The following is a 17894-nucleotide window of genomic DNA, read 5'->3' as shown; positions in this document are numbered from 1 at the left end:
GAGAGGCCACACAGAGTAACTCATTGTATCTTTCCATTTTGCATGGTTAAGACCAGAATGAACTACAACTGTCAAAAGAGAACAACAATCATTTATTAACACACAGCCGAATAATACCAGTCCAGTGTTGAAAACAGGGAGTACATTTATGTGACATTCTAAGTTATTCTGAAGCAATAGGAAAAACCGGCCTCACCACAAGAATGGGACAGCTGTACACACATGGACATACAGAGCTGATTTTTTTTTTTTTTAACAGAACAGAGTCTAATTCTCTGTTTAATTAAAAACAGATATTGATGTGCATAGGTATATGTGTGTGCATACCCCGCCCCCCCCTAGATTTTTATCATCTCTATTGTGTAGCAGAAAATGGTGCTATTCACACCTGCCCCTGGTTTCCAATGACACCCAAGGGTTCTCAGTCCCTCTGAAAAGATGCTAAAGTCTCCAGGGAATTCAAGTTTGTGAGAAAAGATGAACCACTTACTTCCCTAAGCTTTCAACCTGTCCCAGGCAGGCTGAAAACCAGTAGCTGTGTGCTATCCCAGCGGAAGGCTCTAACGGCTGGAAGGCTCACACGAGAACAGCACTGCCGCAGGAGCGGGATTCTGGCTCCGGTACTGAGGGAGCACGTTGCAGGGCTTTCCCTTGAGCTCGCTGCTGGATGCTGGGTGTCCCAGGAACACAATTCGTTGGCTTTGCAATACGCAGCACCAGGGACTCCACACGATACTGCACAACAGGTTGGATACAGTCACTGTAACTTCAGAAATGCAGAGTAAACACGGCTGTATCCAACTGTGCGAGTACACACTCACATTTCCTGAATTTAAAGTACAGACAACCAGTTTTCCAAAATAAACAGCCATGCTCTCGCTTTTAAGGTACATTTTCTATCACATACAGTGGAACTTTTCCATGTGTTTCCTCATCATTTAGCCCTAATAACTGAAAATCAAGTACTTCTAATTTTTACCTATGGAAAAATAAACACCCAACAGGCTGCAACAACATGTGCGGATGGCCATGCTGCAGTCAGGGAACAAGCGTTTACTAAACTGTATTTTTGCTGGACTTGCAGAACACTGAAGAAAACACAGTATAACATGCAGCTGGTGAGCATTTTCCCGGTCATCATTGCAGGAAAGAGGCACTGCATTATTATTTCAACATCTGGGAAAACAGAGAAATGACACGGGAGCTGTGTCAGCTGGTAATTGTGCCTCCAAGCTTTTAACCGTGAGGAGTAACTAGAACGTGCTTTGCAGCAAGAGAACTAAGGGAAGAATCCAAGTTAGCCCAGTCCAAAAGTCTGCTGCTTTGCTCTGGGTATCGTGCTTTCTGCCTGAGGATGCCACAAGTAGTACAGGAAGCATAAAAACCCCAAAAGTTTAAGAACTGTCACCTTGTTCGAGACATCACAAAATGTTGCATGTGGAGGTAGCAACATGAAAAAAAAACAGCCCTATTTATTTATTACTCAATGCTTTAGTAAGGCTTTAAAAGCACTGATAGCCAGGTATTCACTGTGTCCATTCACAAGAAAAAACAAAGTAGCTGAAAATTACACACATGGGCGGCAAAGGACTGAAAATCCCAAAATATCAAAGAACAGCCCCATGTAATCCTGATTCTGTTCTTTGTAAGCAACTCAATCACGGCTCAAAAGCCCTCTGCCTGACGCACTACACATTCAAGTATTGTACTGAATGGCTTCGGTCTAATTTCTTTAACTCTGACGTTATCAATGAACTCAGAGAACCAACAGCTTTAACCAGACCCTGCTACCTCACAAACAGGTTGGGGTTTGAAAGTGTAGCTCTGCAGCAGCATGAGCTGCTGCTGCTGCCTTGCATTAAGTTGTGTCCAGTGCTGAGCTCAGGTGTGTGATGAGGTGCTCAGGGACTGGATCTGGCAAGAGCGAGGGGTTTGGGTTGGTTTTGTTTTCTTTTTTCTAGTGTTCAGCAAGTTCTTCAGTCATCTGACTAATAATCCCTAGGTCTATGACCATCTCCCTCTTAGATTTGTTTAGTCTACTATGGAATATTCAAGATAGCTTAATAAAATAAAAGAAAAAAACACCTTTAAAAAAGGTCTTGTAAAACTTTCAACACTGAGGAAGAGCTGAAAACTTGGTTTTAGTTTTGATTCCATTAATTTCTACTACGTGGAAATGACTCGGGTATTCCTTCTTGTCATTGAAGACAACAGAATGAGTTAAAAAATTTCAACAAAACAAGGAACAAAATCTGAAATACAAACTAGTTGGATAAACCTATTTTAATGCAGGTTTATTAAATGCAATTCTTCTGTCACAGAACAGATTGACAGAACAGTCGAGGTTGGAAGGAGCTTCTGGAGACCATCTAGTCCAACCTCCCTGCTCAAAGCCTATGACCTCATCTAGTCTTTCAGTTGGCTTTGGATTTTTTTAATTTGACTCCACTTTCTACACAAAGGTATGTTTCACAAATTCATTTTCACAAACGTATGATTTTCGTGTATAGGAACTGATGTGTTTTGCTAACCCGTTGGAGCACGGGTGGAAGGAGCCATCCCCCGTGCTGCCCGGCACCGTAATACAGAATCCCTGCTTAATAACACTGAGTTGTCAGTGAGTTTTCTTTGAGTCAGTTACAGCACTGCTTCAGCAAATGCTTCCCAGGCTCTGGAGGTGAAGTGGCCTCAAGAAAAACTCACTTTGGGTAAACATCAAGATTTTAACTATGCAGAGGCAAATTAAGCCTCAAAACACACATTTAAAGAGATATACAGACGCACAAGTCAGCAGAGCGTGTGATTCTGTGATTTTTCTGAACACAAATGGCACTAAACACATGACTAAAACTTTCTTAAAACATCTACTTAAACCAAAAAATGGCCCAAGTTTCAGATGCTCAAATGCCTACAACTTCTACAGCCTAAACTTAAGAACATAATAGGTGTAGAACAAGGCTTGAATTTTCCAAATTTGCCAGAAGTAGGGAGGTACTGAGAAGCTACTATAAGCTGTCTTAAAACAAGAATTTTCACCATAGTGAAAAAAACCCCCCTGAAACGCAAAATCCAAACCAGTTTGGTTTTTTTTATGGGGTTCTTTTGGTTGGTTGGTTGGTTTTGGTTGTGGTTTTTGGGTTTGGTTCATTTGTTGGCTGCATTTTTAAATGACAATCAAGTTGAGGACATCAATACCAAGTACAAAAAACACCCCCGCAAACCACTCCCTCTCCCCACTCCCTCTCCCGTAAGTAGGATGAGGTACCTCCTCTTGTTGTCCCAACTCTTCTACAATCCTTTCCTCCCTATATCTAAAGTATAAAACGAGCTCGATCTTGTTTAAAAAGCAGTGACCATCAAGACAGAACACAAAGGCTTACAGCACCGTCAAGACTCAATGGTTGAAACCGTTTCCTCAGTTGCAAGTCGTGCCATCCCCTTACCACTACGTACCTCACAGAAACAGTACTTTCCCCTTCTCTCACAGAGGAAAATAAATTCTAGATTGGAAGGTAAAAAAGAACGGGGGGCGGGGGGGGTGTTTGAAGCGGGTAAGCAGAAGCCTCAGCTCTGACCACGGAGGCGAACATGAGGTTTATCACTCACGACGCTGCTCCTGGATCCCACGCTGCCACCGGGAAGGCGAACTCACCCGGGAAAGTCGAGTTTCAGATTGATTTCTGCCCGAGGGAAGGAACCGCAGGGAGATCCTGCCTACGTCAGCTCCCCAGCCACATCCCCCACGGCGCCACACGAGCCTCCCCAGCTCGCGCGCTCCGTTTTGAGATGAAAAACAGCTAAAAAGGAGCTACAAGGCGCTGGCCCAAGGGCACCTCCTACCTGCCAGCTCTGCAGCCTCGTCAGAGGGGGGGGTCAGGCCCCAAGCGCCGGCGGTGGCCGATGACCCTGTGCCCGATCGCGGCTTTGTCTCGGAGCCGCGCGTGCCTCCCGCCCGCCGCCCCGCGAGCGCGTTCATCGCCGCAGCGGGGACCGAAGGCGGAAGCAACCGGCGGGACGCTCGCAGCCCCGGGACCGTTTTCCCGCAGGCGCCGGCACGGCGGGAGACGCGGCCCGGACGCACCCGCCCTCCCCCGGGCAGCGGAGGGGCCGCCCCGGCCCCGACCCCCGACCCCCCCCGCCCCGGGCCGCCCTCGCCGCGCCGGCGCCTGCGCTCTTGCGCCGCTCGCACTTGCGGTGAGAGCCCGGGGGAAGAGGCGCTGCCGGGGCCGCCTCGCCGTCCGGCGGCGGGGCCGGCGCTGCGGCTGCCGCGACACCAGCCCCGGCCCGGGCCGAGGGAGCTGCAGCCCCGCGGCCGGGAGGCCTCTCCCGGCGGGAGCGCCGCTGCGGGGCCCCGGAGGGGAGCGAGGTAACGCGGCGTCCGCCCGCGGGGCCTCCGGTCCCGCTCTCTGCGTCCCTGCCGCCGGGCCCGCTCCCCTTCCCTGGCCGCCCCGTGCCTTCGGAGAGCCGCCTGCCGGGGACGGCCGCGGCGGGGTGGAGGTGAGAGGGTTTCATCTCGGCGCTGCCGGAGGGGGAGGCAGGGAGGGGGGGAGGGAGGGAGGGAGGGAGGGAGGGAGGGAAGTGCTTGACGGCCCTTGCCGTAACTGCAGACCGTGGGGGCTGGGAGCTGAACTGGGAAGCCGCAGCTTTCGGGACTTGTCACCTTGGCCCTGACGCCGTACTCGAGGTCACCTCGCCGGGAAGCGAGGGAGGGCAGAGCTGAATCGTTGGACTCGGAGATGCGGTTGTGTTTAACTGAAACAAAATGACAATCAATGCCCCTGGTTGTGCTTTCTTACAGCACACAGTGGGTTTTCCTTAGGAGAACCCTCGCTGTTGAAAGCTGCGGGAACGGAGCCGATAGTTTTGAATTCAGGTGGCCTCTTAAGTGGCAAGTAAACATGTTCTATGGGAAGATAATGTTCTAGCTTTTGGCTTTGTAGGTGAGGTAAAAATTTCAGCTGTTGAGCTGCAGCAGGCACAGTTCTCTGTAGCTTCAGTAATGCCAGTGTCAGTAACCCTTGCTGCTTGTCGGCGTGGGTTTTGAGGGGAGATGGTATTTTACTTGGTATGAAGGACTCAACACTGTTTTACTGTCTGCAGTCACAATTTGATGCTCTGTTGACCATTCGCAGTGTGTTCAGAAGCGTTCTTAGCCTCACCTTCCTTCAGAGAAGTCCTCTCTGATGTCTCTGGTGTACCTACTGTTCTACAGTTTCCCAAACCTCAACCCAAATCAAAAGGCAGTACCTAGGAGTCGTTCCCTTTTGGGTGGAGTTTCTAAACAGTTTTGTGTAGGTGCCTCCAGCAAAGAAGATAAAAATAGCCATTTCAGTTTCTAGGTGCTTTGCCTGAAGTTTCTGCAAAGCTTTAAGCTCGCTTACGTCAATCAGTGAGGCTTTAGAATTATCTCTTGTTTTATTTTGTTTTGTGGTTTTGTTTGGATTTTTTTAAACACAACTTTTCCTGTGTCCTTTGAAACAACTCTCCTGGTAGAGGTGGAGGGAGAAGGACTGGGAAGAGTCATGGCTCAGGGGTGACGTAGCCAGGCACGCTGCTGGATGCAAACTCTAACGGACTGAGGCCCGTGGACTGCAATTAGACAGCCCAAACTGCTACAGCCCCCAAAGGTGTTCCTCGTGCTTCTGAGTGTGGCTGTGCTCGAGGCAGGAGTGTTTGGCCTTCCTGTGAACCGCCAGTTGAGCCCTGTGTTTGAGGGTGCTGTAACACTGGGTAGTATGATGACTTGGGGAACTTTTCTGCCCAGTTAGAATCCCACAATTTTGCAAAGGCAGTAACTTTTGTAATTACGTCTTTTTTTACGAGATGCTTGGTGGACGAGGAGAAGCTGAGCCTGGAAAGCTGTGGCTGAGCAACCCCGAGGCAATACTTACGGACTGGTCCCACGTGTGGGATTGGAGAGACGGGAGCAGGTCAGTTAACAAACACCTCCATTTCGGGGGGTCATGAAACGAGCTTTTTTTGGCAATGAAGGGGGAGAGAAATGGCTAGCTTCATCTAACTAGAGACAGGCTGAGTCAAAGTGTGAAAGTCTCCTCGAAAACAAAGAACCCTGAAGTAGTGGAGAACTTGCTGTGCTTCAGAAGGTTTGGTTAAAATTTAGGCACTCACGAATAAGAACCTCTAAATACCTGTAGCCTGTGCACGTAAATACAATGTAGGCAGAGAAGTTTCTTGGAAAAGCTTTACACCTCTACCGTGCTTTACCAGTTCAGCAGTGTCAGCAACTGGGGATTTTAAAAGCTCTGATTCTCAGATCAGAGTTCACGGTACAGGTTTCTAGGTGTGCGCTGTGTGTTTTATTCTGGCAGAAGAACAGGCCTGTATGCTGTGACCCCTGCGGTACCTTGTGGGTGTAGCTATCAGTACACCTTCAAGGTGAAGAGTGTGTGTATGTCCAGAGAACCCAGTTATTTCCAGGCCCACCCAGTTTCCTGGAGGATGGTGAGGACTGTGCAGGGACTGAGCTGTGAACGGAAGGAGTTTGCCATCAGCTGAAGTAAAGGTCTGCGGGGTTGTTTTGTGATTAGGAAAGATAATTGGCTGCTGGTCTTCCAGTTCCTCGAGCCCCTTGCTTCTGTCAGGAAAAAGGGCAGCTCTCTGGTACAAGACCAGTTGTGCTGGTGGGTTGCTGGGGAGGTATTCAAACCAGGGCTCGCTTGCCAAGGGCAGAGTCAGGTGGTGAAGAGGGAGACCCCCGGGTCCGAGTTGCCGGGGCCAGGAGCAGCAGTCCATCTCTGCCCAGACTTCTGGAATGCCGTGGGGACAGGTTTGCTCGTTCCAGGCTGGGGTCTGTTAGATACAGCCTACGCTCAGCCACGGGGAGTGGAATTTCGGGGTGGAATTACTGTGCAGCACAGGGGGGCACAAATTCCTGTGTTTTCATCTCCCCCTTTAGCGTAAGACTTAAGTTTTTATACGGTGCTGACTCAGCAGCCTATTTCAGCAGCTTAGAATTAGGAAAGGTTGTTTCACAATTAAAGCCACTGAATTTCGTGCTGCTAGTCAGAAGCTGGAGATGTGAAGTAATTCGAATTCAGATGTTTCATGTGGCTGTAAATGATTCCTGGGTTGTCACCTGGGGGGTCAGTCTGTGGGTGCGGGGGTGGAGGCGGCACAGCAGGAGGTGTGTTCCTGCGGGGCGGGTGGCGAAGGGGTGAGCGTGCGAGGGGAGACCTCTGGGCGTAGTCACAAGGGAGACTTGTGCAGGACTTGCAAAGTGGGGGTTTTATGGTGGTCCTACGCTAGCGTGGTACAAACTGCCTACAACGGCGGGCACTGGTGCTGCGCTGCAGAAGGGAACGTCCTAACCCCTGGCCCGTGTTGCCCCCAAGACTTCCTCATGTCACATCCCACTTCTTCGTTGCCCCTTCTCCATGGGCTCAGGGTTACAGTCTTCCCATATCTCAAGTGTGTTTCTGACCGTTAGAACAAATTTCTAACGGGTTTAATGTTTAGGAAAATGAATGTAATACTTATTGTAGTTTACTCATGCATTAATTACCGAGTTGGAAAAAAAGCCGTGTTCTTTGAGATGTGAGCCATGTTCAGTGTCCTTGCTGTGATCCATTTTATACTCACGTTGTGTAATGCCGACCTTGGGGATGAAGGTATTTCTGCGTGTTTTATTGACTTACATCTTGAAAGTGAGGTGTTGATATGTACGTTAGATGTTAGGCAGGACAAAAACATAATAGAAAAGCGCAGTAATGGTATCTTTCCCTCTCACCCAGTTATTATGGTAGAGCAGGTTTTTTTGTTGGGGGTTTTTGTTGTTGGTGGGTTGGGTTTTTTTGTATTTAGAATGGTCTGTCTGTTCCTGTTTAGGCACAGAGGCATGTGAGATGTTAAAGCTGTTGTAACCTGATGCATCTACAGCTCCAAATTAAGTGGATGAGTGGGTTAATTGATACAATATTGAAACAGAGGAACCTATTTTATTGTAGTTCTGATTTTGCATACATACGAGATATGATGTAATAATATTTATGCAATGCATGAGTAAATATTCATTATTAAAAACTCTAGAGCCTGAGGTTGTCTGGCAGTTTCTTACATTGAGGTAAAATAAAGCTGGTTTTATAAATACTTGGTATCAACTATTTTGACTTTTAGGCTGTTTGAATTAGCTTTGTAGTACTGAGGCTTAATCATCTTTACTGTTAGGTGTAAACAGCAGCAGGAAAACCAACCCAGTTCTGCTGCGAGTATTATCTGTTCCTCTGTTTCCTACCATAGAAGTGGGTTTTTTACCCTCAGATTAATGTTCAGGTTGGAAGGGACCTCTAGAGAGCATTTAGTTGGTCCAGGCGCCCTGCTCAAATCAGGGTCACCTAGACCAGCTCCAGGGATGGAAACGCCACAACCTGTCTGGGTAAGTTCCAGTGTTTGACCACCCTCACAGAAAAACAAAACAAACAGCAAGAGGGGGAAAAAAAAAAAAAAACCACACGAAAGAAAGAAACCAAACCCACCCAAAACTTCCTTTTTAAGTTTCTTGTGTTTCCAGTTGTGCCTGTTGCCTCTTGTCCGTTCACTGGGCACCACTTGGGTGAGTCGGACCCACTCTTTTTTACTGCTTCCCATCAGGTTTTTATACGCATCGATAAGATTCTTTCCCGCCACCCCCCGTCCTTCTTGAGGCTACAAAATCCTGGCTCACACAGCCTTCCCTTGTATGTCCGATGCTCCAAGCCCTTAATCAGGCTCCAGTATGTCCGTGTTTGCCTTGTACTGGGGAGCCTAGACCTGGGCCCAGCACTCCAGATGTGTCTCACCAGTGCTGAGCAGAGGGAAAGGGTCACGTCCCCCGACCTGCTGGTGCTCTTCCTAGTGCAGCCCGGGACACTGTTGGCCGCCTTTGTGGCCGAGGCGCGTTGCTGGCTGCTTCACCCAGGACCCCGGGTCCTGTTCTGCAGAGCTGCTTTCCAGACAGTCTGCCTCCAGCCCGCAGTGAGGGATGGGGTTATTCCTCCCCGCGTGAGGACATTTTAGAACAGGACAGTGCAGAAACACCCCGGTGACACTGATGAATGAGTTTCTGACCAAAGCCACGACAAAATAAATAGCCTGACCTGTGGTTTTAGATCTCAAGGTCTTCTGGTGGTTTCGATGGCAATTCTTTTCTGCTTTTCCTAGAAATAAAGGAATTCTTTGTCTCTTAAAGGGCTAGAGCCCCAGGGATTTGAATGGTCAGCTTCTCTGTAGAGTTGCACAAGCCTTAGTCTTACTTTCCGTCAATAGGAGGTTTTCAGGTGGTTGTCCCAGCCCCAGCCATCGCTATTAATACTATGCTGTGGCGGTCACCTGTGTGAGAAGTTCCTGTTGGTTTGTGCTTTGCTCTCAATGCACTTTGTGTTTATTTTACTTTTGATATACTCAAGTTAATTGGCCAGGACTTGCAATAATCAGTCAAGTGTTGGCCTTAACTATGCAAAATACTTTTAAAGCACAGATTTTTATTCCTGGTTACAGTCTGTTTATTTCAGTTGTCCCAAGTGTTGGAATGACCACTGGAAGAGTAAGTGTTGACTGAAGAGCAGTCTGATGGTTAGGGTGTGAGAGTTCAGATTTTGGTTTTTCCATCAATTTCTACTGAGGCTTTGGAAAATGCTTCTAATATCGATAAAAATGTCAAATGAAGTAAAGTCCTAATTTATAATTTGGCACAGTGCTGCACTGGTAATCTGATCTAAATGATTTGAATCTATAGCATTTTCCCTTCTTGGTCTAATTACAAATGAAAAATAGATCCTTTTCTTCATCGTCCTGAACTTTGCTCTCAACACTTCCAGGTTCTTTTGTTCTGGATGCCTGAACAAGTTTGTGTGTGTCAGTTCTTTCTTAAACTCATTGTTAGTAACCTCATCGTTATTGTTCAAAGGATTGAATGAAACCTTTCTCTCAAAAGGACCGGGAGCCAGGACAGCAAAATAATAAAATTGGCTAGAACAAAAGTGATGCCATTAGTACTGGAAATAAAATGCAAATACTTCCAAATCTGAAACACGAGAATGGGAATAGTTGTGTTCTGTGATACTGGTGTTCACAGAGAGTTTTCCAGTCTCAAACTAGAGCCTCTAGTTAAGTAGTACTCTGACTGCTTTACAAAACTGGGTGCGTCCTGACAGTCTTTTTATTTTGAGTGAGAGACAGTTGCAACTTTATAGTTCAACAGCCCCAAAACATTTTACTAGTTAGTGATCTTTGTGGACTGTGAGTTCACTGCAGCGATAACTCTCCAACCGACCTCGGGGACAAAAAACTAAAACTTGGAGGTATGATTTGTCATTGTACTTCTGAACTTGGACAACTTCTTGATCTGTCTCCTGACACTGGATGATTAGCATGAAGTTGTTGCACGACTTCAGAAAGACAGCCTGTCTTTTCAGTTCTTGGAAATGTCAGTGATAGTTTCTGAGGAAGACTTAAGTGCTCTTTTGAGGTGTGTCTTCACTAAGCAATGAGCAGTAGGGCTGTTGCAAAGTGTATCACACCGTTGACGTTAACACCCTGCGTGCTTTCGGATCTGGTCGCGTCCAGTGACTTTAGGAAAAGTCATAGCTTGGCGTTCAAGTGCATTCCTTACTCAAGCTTGTCATGACGGGGCACGTAAGCTGACATAATGTGCCGGTAAAAGCTCTTAGAGCATCTCACTACAAAAAGTAGAATATACCACTAGAGGCACATGGCTGAACAAAACCAGTATGGAAGGTGCAGAATCACTGAATGGTGTTTTACAAGGTTCACCTGGGTCTTCAGATTTGGTTGTTAATCTTTGGAGTTCTCCATAGGGTAACCAGCTGCAAGGGTATCTAAACACACGGGTATAAAGCAAAGTCTGTTTTGAAAGAGATCGAGACAATCACTTCTCTGACAATGAACAGGAAAATATATTCAGTAGCTTCTAGTCCTCTCTTTTTTTCTTTTAGGGCTAGCTTCTACTATGCCAGTAGCTGTAGCATGGGAAAACAATGGTTTGGGCAGATTACCATGTGTGTATTCTGCCATCAGCGGAAAAAAAAAGACCTAATTAATGTTTATTTCTGTAAGCCCTTGGGTAAAAAGCAATAAAACCACTACAGAAAACCAACTAGTAGGGAATAAACTGGCTTCAAATGTTTACTTTGTAATAGCTTCATCAGAAGTTATATTCATATGCATAAAATGCATAAAACTACCTCTCATGGCTAATCTATAGTGTTATCCCCAAGTTTTACCTGCTGCTGTGATAAGGAGACTTTGTACTGTTCACTTACAAAGTGTAGAGTGTCCTGGGAGTTAAACGGATTGTATTTTGTTTAGTTTTATCCCCTCTCCATTGCACCTTCCTTTGGCAACTATTTAGTCCAAAAAGTCTCCAGTGTGCTTTATGGGTTTTGTTTTTTTCCAGATCTGTACTACCCCGGCTTTTGTACAGAAACCCTTAGTCCCCATGGACCTTTGAGTAACACAGTGAGATGTCTGTGTTTTGTTTGGATGTTGTTATTTCAGTTGTCAGGTTGTACTGAGGAGCTTAATGAAGTCCTCTGGGTATCTTAAATGTGGGAAGTCCTCCGTTCTGTTATTAAATATGGAGCCTTTAAACAGATAACAGATAAAAAGCGAGGACTTACTTTGATCCGACTAAATGATGATGATGGTGGTTATAATTTTTTTTCTCAGTGCATTGGAAATGCAAGTTCTCTTCCGTTCTTTAAGCAGTCCTGTTGCTTTTGATGATCCATTCCACTCAAAGGCTTAATACAGTAAGATTTGAAATATTTGTAGTGAACTTGTGTAGCTATTTGATTCCTTTTTCTGAACATGGTGATCAGTAGCCATAAATTTTCACAACCTGAATCAATGAAGTTCTGTTGGAACTTTGTGTGCAGATTTGTGTCATATATGCTGTTCCTTGCCATCTTCAATTTAAGCAGGATTTTGTGTAAAGCCAAACTTCTTAGAATAATAGCAGCAATCCCAGGGGACATAAAAGAAAGTATCTTGGGAACAGAGGTAGACCTGTGTTTTTGATTTTGTTTTCAAATGAGAACCAGTTCTGTAGTTGTAGTTGCCAGGAAACATTCAACACCAAAACCAAGTCAATCCAGTAACACACTGTCTGCTTGAGCTGTCAGAGAGCTTAAAACAATAGCTGTGAGATATGAACTGACCCATTCTTAAAACTGTGCCAGTAGTGATCATAGAATCATGGAATCATTAGGCTGGAGTAGACCTCTAAGATCATCAAGTCCAACCGTTGACCTAACACCACCATGCGCACTAAACCATGTCTAGAAGCACTACATCAACACGTTTTTTGAACACCTCCAAGGCTGGTGACTCCACCACTTCCCTCGGCAGCCTGTCCCAATGCTCGATAACCCTTTCGGTAAAGAAATTTATCCTGATGTCCAATCTAAACCTCCCTGGCGCAACATAGAAGAATCATTTTGGTTGGAAAAGACCTTTAAGATCATCAGGTCCAACCGTTATCCTAACACTACCAAGCCCGCCACTAAACCAGGACCCTGAGCACCACATGGGTACGTCTTTGAACACCTTCAGGGATGGTGACTCCACCACCTCCCTGGGCAGCCTGTTCCAATGTCTGACCACTCTTTCAATAAAGAAAATTTTCCTCATGTCCAATCTAAACCTCCCCTGGCACAACTTGAGGACATTTCCTCTTGTCCTATGGCTTGTCACTTGGGACAAGAGACCGACCCCACCTCACTCCAGCCTCCTTTCAGGCAGTTGCAGAGAGCAGTAAGGTCTCCCCTCAGCCTCCTCTTCTCCAGACTAAACCACCCCAGCTCCCTCAGCTGCTCCCCATCAGACCTGCTCTCCAGAGCCCTCACCAGCTTTGCTGCCCTTCTCTGGACACGCTCCAGCACCTCAGTGTCTGTCTTGTCCTGAGGGGCCCAAAATCGCACCCAGCATTCGAGGGGCGGCCTCACCAGTGCCCAGTACAGGGGCACGATCACCTCCCTGCTCCTGCTGGCCACACCATGGCTGACACAGGCCAGGATGCTGTTGGCCGCCTTGCCCACCTGGGCACACTGCTGGCTCACGTTCAGCCGCCTGTCGACCAGCACCCCCAGGTCCCTCTCTGCCGGGCAGCTTCCCAGCCACTCCTCCCCAGCCTGTAGCGCTGCTGGGGGTTGTTGTGGCCGAAGTGCAGGACCCAGCACTTGACCTTGTTGCAACTCGTGGAACTGGCCTTGGCCCAGCGATCCAGCCTGTCCAGATCCCTCTGTAGAGCTTCCCTGCCCTCCAGCAGATCGACACTCCCACCCAACGTGGTGTCATCTGCAAGCTCCCTGCAGGAGCACTCGATCCCCTCATCCAGCTCATCCATCAAGATGTGACACCAGAGCGGTCCCAATGCTGAGCCCTGGGGGACACCCCTTGTGACCGGCCGCCAGCTGGATTGAACTCCCTTCACCACCACTCTCTGTGCTTGGCCATCCAGCCAGTTTTTAGCCCAGCTTGGAGTGATGATCGGAAATGTCCGAGTACTTTACTGTGTCACTGTTCATTGAGATAGAAAGTAGGACCATATCTATATACATCTTGCATTCTGAAAAATGTAGAGCCCAGACAGGCTGATAGAGTCAATAAAATGAGTAAAAGAACAGGTGTAGGTGGATATTAAACTAAACAGCTGCAAAGTCTTAGATTTGGAATTGTTTTTTCTGAAGTAAGTATTGTAAAACTTTAGACTTACTGCTATAATTATTGTCAATTCAGGATGCTTCAGTTGCAGGGCGTACACATGTTAATTGGTGATGTTTAATAATATTTATTGCCTTGAAGAAAAACTACCTTCACTTACCTTTTCTTTTGCTTCTTTGTTGTTGGGCTTAAGGTTAACTGTGATTGGATGGCTTGAACACTTGTCAGAATACCTTTGTGTAGAAACTGAAGTCAAATAAAAAAATCCAAAGCCAACTGAAAGACTAGACGAGGTCATAGGCTTTGAGCAGGGAGGTTGGACTAGATGGTCTCCAGAAGTTCCTTCCAACCTTGACTGTTCTGTCAATCTGTTCTGTGACAGAATAACTGCATTTAATAAACCTGCCTTAACATAGGTTTATCCCAGTAATTTGTATTTCAGACTTTGTTCCTTGTTTTGTTGAAATTTTTTAACTCATTCTGTTTGTGGTAAGTAGAGACATGGACAATTTAAAGCGTCAAAATCCAATGCGAATTTTATTATATTAGCAAGCGAACAAGAGCAAAGGCAGCGCTGGGCGGCCGGGGAGTCTGCGCTCCGCCAACGGCTCGCGCCTTCCCGCCTCGTGTAAGCACATTATATACAGTCTCATTTCCTGCATTCGCGATGTCGCAATCAGGGCGATACTCTGCGCATGTTCCTTCTGTTGCTGGGGGGTCTTTCTCTGCCTCCTGGTGGTTGTAAGGATGAAGGCTGAAGGTCTTCCTCGTTGCCCTGTGGGTGAACTTATGCAAGAATGTGATTACTCAACCCCCTCAGCTGCGGGTCCTGTTTACTTTGCCAGATGTCCTTCGGTTGGGCTATCAAGCCTTGCGGGCACATAAATCTTCCATCCATACCCTCCCATACAGGTTTAATGAACAAAACACAATATGCTACCTATTACAATCCCCCCTTTTTCTTTTGTCCATTATTTTGTTCATTGAACCGTTGTAGCTCTTGAGCACTCAAAATAAGGGTTTCTGCCAAATCGGGCTCATCGGATACCGATTCGTACTTCGCTCGGACAAGCATCCGGTGAGCGGCTTCTAAACGGTTCTTAACTATTGCGATAACTTTATTAAAAATACAAGGTCCAAATGCAAGCGTTAAAGTGAGCAGTATTAATGGTCCCACCAATGTTGACAATAAAGTAGTAAGCCAAGGAGAATGGTTAAACCATGATTCGTACCAACTTTGTTGGGATTCTCGCTCTCTCCTTCGTTGTTCCAACCCCTTTCTTAGCTCTGCCATTGTGTCCCGTACTATTCCGGTATGATCTGCATACACACAGCACTCTTCCTTTAAAGCTGCACACAATCCCCCTTGCTGCAAGAATAATAAATCCAAGCCACATCTGTTCTGAAGCACCACTTCTGATAGTGATCTTAGTGATTTTTCCAATGCGTCTATCGATTTTTCTATTCTGCTCAAATCCTCATCCACTGCTACTCTAAGTGACTTAAATTCAGCTTGTTGATTAATAGAGAGGTTATCCCTGTGGTCGCTTCGGTTCCTCCAATTGTAAGGAGGGCGGCTATGGTCAGAGCTGTAAACGGTTCCCTCCTAGCAAGATGGTGTTCGGGGGTGGTTTGATAATTGTAGACAAACTCATTTGAGTGATATACAATTTTTGGAATTATTGCTACTTGTATGCAATAATCTTTGCTTTTATTAACATTTCGGAGGCTCAAGCAAGGTGTTACTCCGATGCTTGAGCACATCCATTTTGTGTTTGCCACTGGTATTAACCAATCCGCAGGAGCTTCCTTTGTGAGTGAAATACTTACATTACACAAATGTTGTTTTGTGGGTGGAATTGTCCCAACGCACCGTCCTTTTCCCGTTACTTGTTCCAAGGTGAGACCTTGGACCTGATCCTTTCCTTTTTCTCCATAAACATTGTGCAGGGTTTGTCCCATTTACCTGCCTAGCCTTGGATGTAATTCCTACAGCCTCGTAAAAGGGCGGTTTAGTGCTATAACATAGCCAGCAGGAGCTGGTTATTTGCGGGTTAGTCTTATTTAGTATTCGGTAGCTAGCTTGCATCACTTTCCATAGGGTATTTCCTTCTAAGTTTTCTTCTTCTGAGATAGTTATACCAGAGTGAGTATTATTACCAGTAAACTAAGTATCATTGCTTATACCAGAGTGAGTATTATTACCAGTAAACTGGGTATCATTGCTAGTTTCAGTATCATTCGCGGGTCCCAGAGTTTGTTCATGTGTTAGCACGGGATTTGGTCCAATTGGTTCCGGATCATTTGGAATGGTCTCTTTTTTTATTCGTATCAGTCCTCCTCTATCAGTTCCCGGTTCTCAATAACGCATTCCCCAAGTTTTTCCCACAAACCATGTAGGGTTCTGGTCTTGAGAAATATTCATGTATACAAACTGGCAATTTCCAGACAATAGTATACCACCAGAACTATCACGCTGAGGGAGTGCACATCCCACTGGTCCCCATGTTACTGTAATAAACTTGTCATTCCCTCCCCTGGGAGCCCAGTCCGATGCTATGGTTTCACAACCCCAGTATGTGCAATAATAATGTCCTGGTGAATTACAATAGGTCCTTCCTGGATTTGAACTAGGGCAAAAATAAAACCCTTTTAGGTTTAAGCATGGTTGTATTGGCATGAGTTGGCACAATGTGGGAGTAAAACTGGGAGGTCCAGAGACTATTTTTGTCTGTACTACAGCTTGGTCTTCCCATCTAAACAGGGTCCATTTAAAAGGTTCATGCGCGTACGGCTCACAAACAGGGATGCATAATACTACCCAGATTGCCCCTATAAATACGTATCGGGAAAAGTGGTGGGTTTTGTAATATACCAATTGCTTATTCCTACCCCGATTTGATACCCGTCCCCGATTTTTGTCGTTTGCACTCCAGGGCTTCACCTTTTCGCTACCATCCTTGAGGCAGGATCTCAAGCACTGCTTTATGGTCCCAATCGTTGGGTTCATTCCTCCACAGTTTTTTACTCCTCTGCCTCGCTCGTCGACTCGGTTGCTTCGAGCCACGAGGGGTACCATCTTCTCGGCAGCAGGGGTATTCTTCAGGAGGACTCGTGCTTACTTTAGCCACTTGCCTCAGGATGTATGAACTCCAGTTGGTATCTTTAACTTGGGGTGCGTTGCACTTCACCCCTTTCAGGAACTTCCGGCACTGCCCTCTTACTATTTCAGCGACAAAAGGAATTGGTTCATTCGAATGGTAACAATAATTTTCGGGCCGAATTCCTTTAGCAAATATCTCCCACCATTCCTCTGATTCAAGAATAATCTCTCCCTGTGATTCTTTTAATTTTAATGCCAATTCTGTGAGTTCCCTTTCCCACTCCCAGCAGATCCGGCAGACACTCTTTGGGGTCTTCCGTTTCGGCAATGGGCCCACCACCGTTCCCGACACACCTTACACACAAAGCACACGAATGGGTAACAGTTAATATACCACACTTGATTTCAGCATCTACGTGCCCATCTTCAATCAGAATTGGATTCTCACTATATTCAATTTTAAAGGTGTTCATTCAGGTCCTTTGAAATTTTATTTTTAGGTCCCCGGGTACACTGGTCACTTGCCACTGTTGATTCTTTACGGGTCCTTTGACTCGGCTGGCGTGAGTCCGCCCTCTTTCAGCTGTTCGTATGGAGGTTTCTGTAGTAAGTAAAACAGGATATCCCACTATGGGGTTAGTAAGGTCTCTTTACTTTCAGGTCCCAGCTGGCTGAGTAAAATATACGGATTTGCCACAACTGGGAACCTTGCAAGTGTTCTTTTGTTAATTTCCCATAGGTCATGGACTAATCTATAGGACCCATCAGTTTTCTTTACGGGTAAGATGGGTGTATTGAAGGGAGACATGCATGGTTCCAGTAGCCTTGGTTTAATTAATCTTTCAATCTCTGGTTTCAACCCCATCCTGCCTTCTCGTGAGATTGGGTATTGTTTTATTTTTATTGGAATTTCCGGATCCTTGATAGTTACAGTGAAGGGTGGGATATCTAATTTGCCCACTGTCTCCGGAGTGTACCAAACCTCGGGGTTAATTTTTACTTCATCCTCACTCCTAAGGGGACATAATTTTACTTGCAACTCATTATTTTTAACTTCCAAATTAATGCCCAGTGTGATGATCATATCTCGTCCCAATAGGTTATAATCTGCTTC

Source organism: Leptosomus discolor, unplaced genomic scaffold (assembly GCF_034619465.1).
Source record: "Leptosomus discolor isolate bLepDis1 unplaced genomic scaffold, bLepDis1.hap2 HAP2_SCAFFOLD_31, whole genome shotgun sequence".
NCBI classification, from domain to species: domain Eukaryota; kingdom Metazoa; phylum Chordata; class Aves; order Leptosomiformes; family Leptosomidae; genus Leptosomus; species Leptosomus discolor.
Note: the sequence above shows the minus strand (reverse complement) of the source record.